Here is an 8,002-nt window from a genome sequence, read left to right as displayed (position 1 = left end):
TTATTTTAAGTGCATGCATACGCCATCTGTTATCGACAAATTACACTAAAAGTTTACAGAGTGCATTTGTACGCCATCTATCGGCAAAATGTGGAACTAAGTATTGTTACTGCACTGAGAAAAATTTCGGTGGCGAAATTTGGAACTAAAAATTGCTGCCACGCTGATAAAATTTTTTTACTAGTGCAGCTACAAAAATTCGTTACCAGATGGCTCTTTCAGTTGCTGACAAAAATCTCCTGCCGCCCGGTGGGATCGAACTTGCGATCTCCGCATTACTGGTCTAGTGTCTTAGCCCCCTAGACCACGAGGCTTTCTTGGTAGTAATAATTTTGGAACTTCCTGATGAATTGTGAAGTTGTTCCTGGTGGTCCAATATATTCATAGGGGTCCTAGTCTTGGCTCATATCCTGCAGACCAAATTGCTGCCACGCTAATAAAAATTTTTACTAGTGCAACTACAAAAATTGGTTACCAGATGGCTCTTTCAGTTGCTGACAAAAATCTCCTGCCGCCCGGTGGGATCGAACTTGCGATTTCTGCATTACTGGTCTAGTGTCTTTTCCCCCTAGACCACGAGGCTTTCTTAGTAATAATAATTTTGGAACTTCCTGATGAATTGTGGAGTTGTTCCTGGTGGTCTAATATATTCCTGGGGTCCTAGTCTTGGCTCATATCCCCCAGACCACCAAGCCTCTTGTACTAACTTAGAGTTTCGTTTACTTCACATCCTCGAGTGCCCTGATTAATCGTGCTTATGTTGGTTCTGTCCAAGACCTAGACCCGCCATAGTAATACCGAATACGCACTCTGCTGCGCACACGATGCATCAAAAGTATCAGCGCCATGACACTATTCAGACCAATAGTAATAATACTGCAAGTAATTTGTTTCGTCAGTGAATTTTACATTTTGTTAGTCGCCATTTGTAATGTCAACGTCATAAGTGATATTACGAGCAAAAGGGGCATATATGACGCAAAACTTGCAAATTAGTGTTAGGACTTGTATGTGCACGTGCACATATATATAATGGAAAACTTTATTGGACAAATATCCATTTTGGAATTTTCTACAATTCTATTACTGAAATGAGTAATAAGATGGCAATTTACTACTGATGTAAGAACGTAATTTCACCAGTATGGGAGTGGGAAACAAAAAAATCTCAAAACTTATGGGACAATTATGCCTTGTGCAATATCTTAAATTACACGCATAATTATCCAGTAACAAGACTGGGGGATTTTTATGTCTACTGCCATACTCGGGAAATTACCATGTTATTATTCAATTCATTACTAGAATTGTAGGTAATTTCAAACTTTTTTTCAACACAGTTTATTGTGGCACTGTGTTCATATATCATGTAACATTGCAAGGTGTTTCGTCATTTTGCTTGTAATGTTACAGTTGTGAAGTTTGGATTTATACATACAGAGCTGTAAAGAAAGGAAACAAATCAGTCCAGTGGCTTTAGGTGATAGCAACTTACGATTTTACTTGCAGAACAGCATTCTCTGATGTCACCAGGAACAGATACAACAGCAAGGAGAGAGAACACTTGTTTTGTTTGATCATAACATGTGTACCCACATTTCTTTCAGTTATTTTAGGTTTCCTCAAAAACATTCATGCCTAACAAAATATAAACCACACTAAGATCAACTTTCACGTGAACCTTTTATATATATAATATAATAATTTGTACACTTCATATATTATCAGGATGATCAAATAAGGCATGGCTCACAGCATGCATTGAGAGATGAGAGATGTTTACAAAATTTTGGTTGGAAGGCCTGAAGAACATCTATGTGAAGAAAGGAGGACAATACTAAACTGGATCTTACAGAACTAGGGTTGGAGGGTTTGGATTGGATTGATTTGGCTCAGCATAGGAACTACTGGCTGGCTCTTGTGAGCACAGTAATGAACCTACACATTCCTTAAAAGGAAAGCAATTTACTGAAAGGGTACTATGTATTAACTTTGAGGACTCTGCTCGATGGAGTTCATTAGAATGCAACAATAGACACATTTCTAGGATAAAAGGTAGAAATTAGGACATATGTTTTTCTACCATCTCATATTCTTATGCTGGAATGGTCCATTAGTTACATGATGTATAACCTAATATACAAGCAGTGTAGCAATGACACATATTAAGTGTAATATTCATATTCTCAGTCTGTTACTCATCATTAGGGCCATGGCTATCACTGTAGGGCTCATAATACATGCTGCAGTTTTTTTCTTCTCTTTGCCTAGTTACATAAACATACACGTGCAAGGCCAAACTTCCATGCATACTTTATACCATCTTTATCTTCCATCATTCAAAGAGCATTATTTGCTAATCTGATTTGTTAGGTGTGCTACACTGGTACTGCACAGTATGAGGCCCAAGCTGCAAGTGCTTATCAAGTCTCACTTAATGGTTTACTTTTATGCACATGTCACTTTTAGTCAAGTCTAAAGGTTTCTGACAACAGTATGTTATATGTAAAATTGTTCTTTTGTAATTCTCTAACCGCATAAATAACAAAATTTGGAAATCTGGATTCTGTTTCTGGTAGGAGGGGGAGAGAAAGCCTATCTGCTGGGAACCCTGGTTGAGCTAGCCTTGAGCCCTGATCATACTCGCCATTCTCTGAGCCTTAAGAAGGGGCCAATACCACATTCTTCGTTCTTGTGTCAATATGCAGTGTTTAACTCAGGACAGGAGGGAAAGTGCTAATATTCTTTGTAAGAATTCTCAAACAGAACAGAAATATCATCCTTTACTATCAAGTAAATGCAGTTACATGATAAGAAAGCACAAGCTCTCCTCTCCTTCATGAAGATATTCTGGAATGCACTTCCACCAAGAAAAGGCCCTGGATACATACACAAACGGCAAGACTATGGTAATGTGCCTTCTCTAGGATGATATACTTTTCATTACACGCACCCTATGTCAACAATGTTTTTATAGGTCCAGTGAGCAATGGATTTTAAGCTACTACTGTTTATTAGCTAGGAGAGAAGCTCTGACCTTGGCAGTAAATATGTGGCTAGTAATCAATGTATTGCAGTTAAGAAAACACTGTGCCAAAGTCCAGTTGAGTTCTGTGTGCAAATTAATTCAACTTTATTTTCTATTATTTGCTGTTTTATATTTGTTTGTGGTAAAAACTAAGCACTTTAAAAATGGCCAGCAGTCAAAAGAAGGGTACAACTGTTACAGTGAAACTAAGGAGATAATAAATCATGTGAATTGCCCATGTAAACATGAAGCAGTGGAGAAGAGTCTGATTCTGCTTATTTGCCATGCACATGAAAGAAAAGCAAACTATTGTGGAGTTGGTTGCAACAGTGTAACAGAGTAGATGGGAGAGCAGATAAAAATATTAAGCATAGCTAAAGCCTTATATTTTGGGCAAGATCCATGTCCCCCTCAACATCTGCCAGCACTGCAAAGGTCAAAGCTTTTCTCCCGAGCAACAGACAGTACCACTGAGTAGTTACCTTTTCTTCGGTTACATTTTAAACCATTTCACAGTTACTTTTCTTAAAGCTAATGATGGTCAGTCTATATGCCACACATTCTGAAGTCTCAGTAAAATTATACTACTGTCCAAATTTTTAAGCCTGGCCATTTGCAACAGAATGAGAAGTGAATTTGGTTGAGTTCACTAAGATAAGGAATGTAGGGTGAGTATGGGTTGCTCAAACAAAAACTGTTAACATTGTGTTCTTGGTGCATCATGTACCGACATTTAGAAAACATTGATTCCCTTCACAATGCCACCTGTTAAGAATAAGTTAAAGGGAAAAGTTTTCTACAGCCAATCCCAACAGAATATGAATTTGAGAAATTACAAGAAGTGGCTGAAAGAAGAAATAATTCTGAATGTATTTTCACACAGTGTTGTAGTCACAGAAAATCCTCCCATCATAAGTTCCAAGTGAAGCAAACCCTATCAGATTCCACAAAAAGCATAATAACATCATGGTTAAACAAGAAAAGAATTCCATATGCAGAAGAAATGTGCAAATCAGATTTGTAACTAATTAATATGAATCCAAGCATTCCACAAGTCACATATTTAATTTTTCTATATGTGAAATATATTCACACAGATTAAATGATTGACAAGCAAGGAACATTAATTTATTTAAATAAATTATTGATATTAATCAATAATCATGAACCAAAATGCTGAAACCGCATCACTGGCCGGCCTATGGAAGTGCAACCTAACAACAAACTGATACAATGCAAATAAAAATATGGAAGTGTACCTATAAACAAAAACAAATCTAAATACATGAATTGTGATAGCTTCTGAAATGTTTTACTATAGGAGGGAGACAGACAGAGAAAAGAGGTAGCACATGGAATTGAACCAAGGACCCCAACACAAGCCACCAGCTTTGTCCTCTAAGCTACCACACCACATGCACATAACTTCAAACACTATTTCAGAAGCCAAGGTCCACGGCATGAAAGGGTAACATGCCTGTTTTCTGTCTGCTTTCCACTAACTCCACTTTTATTGAAAACTACAACCGAAGTGTGATTAACTCGTCTTCTGAGCTGATTTGGGAAATGATTGAGAACTGGGTTACTAGAAATGTTTTAACTTGGAGTTGGATAACATTACTAATCCTTGGATGACCTCATCTAACTATTTACAATTTCATTCCTACACCGAAGAGGAGACAAACCCTCTTCATTACAAAGATCAACTGGTTAATGCTGTTAAAAGACAGTAATTATTCGGAGTATAATCAAAACATACAGAAAACAATGTATGACTAAACCGCACTATTGTTTGATAGAGCAGGGGGTAAGCAGTTACTATTGAACATCAAGGGGTTAAATGTACTGACAATAAATTTGCTTCCATCTTAAAGAATGGAAACATAAATGTGATCATGTGTAAACTACTAAACATCAGTACATAAATAATGAAGGTCTTTTGGGTAAAGATCAGGAAATACACTTTGGGGGTCACAAATTAAGAAATAACCAAGAAAATTATGAATATGGCTAACAATTTTAAAATTAGCAAATTGGCAAGAATTTTTTTATAATAACTGACATTAAAGAGTTCTTGAATTTAATGCTAAAAATAAGGCTGCAACTGTCTACTGACAAATCCTGGGTAATTAGCACTAATAATGTATTCAATTTCTTCTAGTGCACGCATGTCACTGTTGCACCCAAATCTTTCCATGTTCAACAACAACTTGTGAAGGAAATCACACTCTCGTGCAGGTGTAATGTGCATAACCTGCTCTTGTAAGTGGGCTTACAGGTCTGCTTAGGAACTTTGTGCAACAAGGATTATGCAGTATTGGGTGCCCATATGTAAACAAGACAAAATTAAGACAGTCACTTTATTTCAAAGCATCACGAGTACAACCATTTAGTGGATGTTTCAGAATCATTGTGGTAGCAGTGTCCCTACCAACTAACACAGAAAACAACAATCTGCCTGCTCATTAGTTGCAAGTCAGTTCCTATTCACAGCATTCACTGTAACCAGCAGTGCCATTCAGAATTTAAAGTACCTATCCAGTCTCATTCCTACCTTTAAAGCACATGCAGAATTCTGCACAGCCCCTGTAAAAGCTGTGCATGCAGACTGCCACTCCACGTCAAAACAACAAGATTTTCAACCCAATCCCTTTTAATTTCTATTACATTTTGTGAGCTTGTAGACCCTATACATATAAGTGATGCCAAATTATAGTTGTTCAGTCTATGTAATGTTTTGTTTCTGAAATTGAAGATTTTAATGAAATGGATTTTCTAACATGATTTACAAAATTTGCTAGAACTGTGGCCCTAACTGGTCTAAAGGCAACTCATTTCAGGCTGTTTTGGAAACTACTGAAAAGAATTTTCCTATTAGGTACATCTGGAATTAAACATAAGCTAGTCTTACTCAAAAGATGCATGAAAGGTCCAGTTATTTTGATTTTATACTTCATCAATAGCTGCAATGCAATATTTATGGCACATTCACACAATACCATGGCTGATCACGTACTGCAAGTTAAGCGCAAAGGACCGGGGGGATAATAATGTCTCCAGACCACACATCCATGATGCAAAAACCTACTTAAAAATTGCCATAATTCTGTTTCTAAGTAAGATTACAGTATTAAAGCCTGTACAGTAAATACAAACTAAGATTTTCACACTGCTGTACTTTGGATAATGATGTGCTCTTTCTGTTGGTTCATCACTTCTAAAATGCATTACAGGTTATGAGACAGATTGTACAGTACAATGAGGAAAGACTTAAATACATCTGTCCCAACAGAATATTCTATAATTTCTTAATTTACCTTCTGTAGTGTTAGCACTCTGTAACTCCAAAATTTTCATATTCAACTTATAACTATTCTGAAACAGTTTTACAAGAAAGGTTAAGTTGCCCCTGGACATACAAGTCACTCATGAAGGCATAAAGGAAATGGAGAGAAAGTTCCACACATTCTAGTATCCATTATAACACTAAAAATAGTTTTAATAATATTTGCATTTCCTGTTCACTGGTTTATGTAGTTACAATACTCATGTGTCTGAATGTCTTTCACTCCCCTATCCAGTGTGCACCAACTATATTTTCGGATTTGTTTTGAGTGCCAAAATAAAATGAATGCGAATTAAGAATCTTTAACTCTGCGTTTGTTTGAAATTTTTACTTCCTATGTTGTTATGAATCACACAAATATTATCTCTATTCCCAACCTCACACGTGCCTTTAAAACGTACCATACAACATACAGTTCATACTAAACAATTCCCTTACATAAATTCCCATCCCCCAACTACAGGCAAATGCAAAATCTTAAAATGTGGGTATCGCACATTATCAGGAAAGTGCTCTTAACCTGCGACTGTTCTAGAAATGTGCTCCTTTCCAAATTGCCCAGCTATTTATATTTTGAAACATCTTACGGCCTAAAACGAAATTTGTCAAAATTATGTGAGAGTGAACGAATCCTTTCTAAATTATTGTAATTTATTCTGAAAACCTGGAAGGTGAAGAACTATAGTAGACGGCAGACATCTTGAACTTCTTGCTGACATTCACTTAAAGAGAAATGACGTTTTAAAAATTAATGGCTTCCACTAACTAGGTATGCAAAAAGAATTAAAAGCAAGTCATTAACTACAAATTCTTGAACGGAGACTTCACGCCCTACTTCATTTTATAATGCGAATTTAAATGACGTCTAAGAATGTTTAATTGCTTGATATCTATTATTCACATAACCAGATTCCACCACTGATGGTTCATTTGCTTAATTACTTAAAAAAGAATTGTCTTACCCTTCTTTTCCCTTTCGATGCCAGAAATTATATGCTTCATCCAGCACTCGCGGACAGATTACCAGCTCAACCAAACAGCTTTATACCCTTCTCCAAAAATGTGAACCAGTCACCAACAGGTATTGATCCTAATGAATTATGGTCCAGACGTCATTACAAATCGGGTGGGTACTTTCATGAATCTTAAAGACGGAGGTGAGTATGAAGATGGATTTCTTCTGTGTTCACCAGACTACACGGTGCAACAACCCGAAACACAGCCATCTTCTTTGTTTTGTACGTGATGCTTTCGCCTACCTTACCCTTATACATTGCTTTTTTTTTTACCTTTAGAATATTGTGATTAAACTCTGGTCTAATGATGATGATAATTATTTGGTTAATTTTCGGATACCACATAGGTACAAACCTGCCTTCAACTCTCAACAACCATTCGTTGGCTCTATCTCTAATTTGGTAAACTATCCATCAATCACATGAGCCGGGATAGCTCAGTCAGTATAGTGACTGGCTACGGGCTGGACGGCCGGGGTTCGATCCCCGACGGGGGCAGAGGATTTTTCCTCTAGCCTCTGCGTCCAGACCGGCTCTGGGGCCCACCCAGCCTCCTCTACAATGGGTACCGGGGTCCTTTCCCGGGGGTAAAGCCGGCCGGGGCGTGATGCT

At 37.3% G+C, this 8,002-nt stretch overlaps 1 protein-coding gene across 8 annotated transcripts in view; it reads right to left on the bottom strand.

Annotated features, from left to right (window-relative positions):
• Positions 1 to 1,325: 1,325 nt before the first annotated feature.
• LOC110832654 (uncharacterized) overlaps positions 1,326 to 8,002 on the bottom strand; it is a 202,813-nt gene continuing 196,136 nt past the window's right edge. For 6 of the 8 annotated variants that reach the window (XR_015537650.1, XR_015537652.1, XR_015537653.1 and 3 more), the window contains one exon: positions 5,374 to 7,797. The gene's annotated coding sequence lies outside the window, so the exon portion shown is untranslated. Of the gene's footprint in view, positions 1,443 to 5,373; positions 7,798 to 8,002 lie in introns of those variants that run through there. The other 2 variants (XR_015537651.1, XM_087358129.1) reach the window with 2 other exon arrangements.

Source organism: Zootermopsis nevadensis, unplaced genomic scaffold (genome assembly GCF_977971745.1).
Source record: "Zootermopsis nevadensis isolate Lab colony 2312 unplaced genomic scaffold, Znev_1.0 Znev_ptg000029l, whole genome shotgun sequence".
In the NCBI taxonomy this organism is placed as follows: Eukaryota; Metazoa; Arthropoda; class Insecta; order Blattodea; family Termopsidae; genus Zootermopsis; species Zootermopsis nevadensis.
This window is presented reverse-complemented; position numbering and strand designations above follow the sequence as displayed.